We start from the raw sequence: 2,602 nt of genomic DNA, 5'->3' as shown, positions 1-2,602 counted from the left end.
TAGAGGACTATGATAAATGTTTTGGATTTTGTAAGTTTTCACTGTATATATTTGCACTTTGTTTTTGTTTCTGAAAATAATATGACCTCTTTTAACCTCTTTTAACTTTTAAATAAGACATGTATAAATAAATAACTCTCTGAAACACTGATGCCAAAGGTGTAGTCTGGGTGCCATTTATGGTCTTTTGAATAATTTATTTCACCTCTACCTACAGTGTATAATGGGTACAAACTTGTCTCACCAATCAGCCTGCAACTAAGAATTATTTTATTATTTTTTTTTTTTTATTAATAAATGGATAGCAAACATTGCTGTTTTTTACAGATTTGAATAAAATGAAGTTAAAACCATGCCACACAATCAATTCTATATAGAGTAAATTTACTGAAAAAGAAGGGTTTCATGATATATACTTAATTTCTGCTCTGAGTTTGCTGTTCTTTCCCTAAAATGTCATGTTTTAGAGTCTGTATACTTTGCGATTAATCACTATTAAATTAGTGGACGATTATTTTATAATCAATGAACCTCAACGAATCTGATTTATTGTTTTAGCCCTTATTGACACAGGAGAAAAAATGTTTTCTTGGGACAAGATTTTACCTAGTTTCTCTTGCTTCTTCTTCTTTTTTTTTTAAAGTAAATAGGGTAAGAAACAGCCAGCAACTGCAAACAGGTGGGCAACAAAATCTTCAATTATTTGAAGATCACTTTTTAAAATCCAACCGCTTTGCATTTTTTTAATAAAGAAAATATTGCACATTAAGTTTATGAGTAAGCAGGGCAAAAAATCAACAGAAAACAAATGCAATAAGATGTCTTTTTAATTTTAAAAGAGTAATTTCCCTTGCTCTTTAGTACATGTTAGCCTGCATAGAAAAAGGTTCACGTCTGACGAATAAAGAGCAAAGAGCAGAATAAGGTAAGGATGGGATGAACATCTGCTTAGTCTTTTCATTTAAGGAACATCAGAAGAAATCAAGGATATCTGTATAACACAGGTGTCTGCAACCTCTCATATCCAAACTGCCCCAAGTCTTTTAGAACCATAAAATATAAAATTACTTTTTAATAAAACTCAACCTCTTATTTTTGTTAAATGTCTGACATAACAAATCAGTTGTCATCTTATACAACCAACAGTTTTATTTGTATTTTTAGCTTTAAAAAGAAAAGTAAAAACATGAAACGATTCATAAAGATGAAGTATGGATTTTTCTCCTATAGGATATTATTTGATGTAAAAGGAAAAAAAAGGTAATCATAAAATGCATATTTTCCAACCTAATTTAAAGGAAAATAGCTATAAAGCCCCATTTCTGGTTGTTTTAGGGATATTTTTTTTTTTTATAAAGAGCACTGGAACTTATAAGATTGTTATTTGTTATTATTGTACATTAGTTACTTGCTTACTGTTAAAAGCCATTGTAGAGGGTCCACAGAGCCACATGCGGCTCTGGATCCATAGGTTGCAGATCCCTGGTTAAACAAAACTGTTTAATATTATTATACCATAATTCAATTTAAATCAATTTAATAAAAAAAATACTTTCTCAAAGGGAAACTAGATTATCCCTACTGATCTATGATATTTTAAACTCTTGGCCGTGGACATGCCTGTAGATGGTTTTCATTCATCAATGAATAGAATGTAGTGGGTTTATGTTGTTGCTTTAGGTGTCCAGCAGAGGGCGTTACGTCTACATCCTGTCCAAAGGTCCACCTGTACTTGTTCACCAGCGCTGGAGTTAACTAACGGTAGATGGCACGCGCGTGCCGCTCGTGCCCCTCTGGTTATATCCCTGTTGTCCATGGATGGAGCTAGTTTAGCTTAGCTCATTTAAACTCTCAGAAGTGTGTCAGTGTTTCGCTAACAGGACTGAATGTATGAAGCAGAGACGGACTGAACGAGCGCGGTCCAAACTGGACACATTTTCGGCTGGAAGTACCGGTTGGTCCCTAAATTAAGAAGACTGACGAGTCTTTTAGTGACAGAAGCTCTTGGAAAAGATGAAGAATGTAAGGAGGTAAAGCTGGGATATAGCCTGCCATTCTACGAAGCTCTCCTCTTCACCCCGGTTTACTCAGAAGTTGAATTTCCAGGTGAGTTCACTCCAACCGCTGAGGTTATAGGACATTTTAGAGCGAATAACTCGTATAAAGGGAAGTTTCCTCTCTTTTCTTTCCCATTTTGTTTTACAGAGTTAGTCTGTTCTATCAGCTTCGCTTTGGTAAACACTCAGCTGTGTTTAACTTTAGTTATTGCTCTAGCCCAGCCTGGTTTCCATTGTTGGTCGATAATGTGTTTAAGAGCATTAAGTTTATCTCTGACCGTCTGGACTATGACAGCAGCTCTTAACTAACCGCTTCCTATTAACATCCAAACTGCAGTTCATGCTTGGAGAATTACGATAAAATAACCAGAAACTACCTAATGGCTATTTAATGCGTGTACTAATGCTCTCTCTTCAAATTAAGAGCTCTATATTTACTGCGGTTAAAATATAAATAAATATATATGTGTGTGTATGCATATATAAATATATGTGTGTGTATATATATATATATATATATATATATATATATATATATATATATA

The 2,602-nt window shown here is 33.7% G+C and overlaps 1 protein-coding gene across 1 annotated transcript in view; it reads left to right on the top strand.

Annotated features, from left to right (window-relative positions):
* The first annotated feature begins 1,831 nt into the window (after positions 1-1,831).
* The window catches only part of shroom2 (shroom family member 2), a 55,538-nt gene continuing 54,767 nt past the window's right edge, over positions 1,832-2,602 (top strand). Inside the window, exon 1 of the mRNA XM_015392074.1 lies at positions 1,832-2,106. The gene's annotated coding sequence lies outside the window, so the exon portion shown is untranslated. The remainder of the gene's footprint in view (positions 2,107-2,602) is intronic.

This window comes from Cyprinodon variegatus, unplaced genomic scaffold, assembly GCF_000732505.1.
Source record: "Cyprinodon variegatus isolate N-32 unplaced genomic scaffold, C_variegatus-1.0 Scaffold572, whole genome shotgun sequence".
NCBI lineage: Eukaryota > Metazoa > Chordata > Actinopteri > Cyprinodontiformes > Cyprinodontidae > Cyprinodon > Cyprinodon variegatus.
Note: the sequence above shows the minus strand (reverse complement) of the source record. Positions and strands in the feature narration are given on the sequence as shown.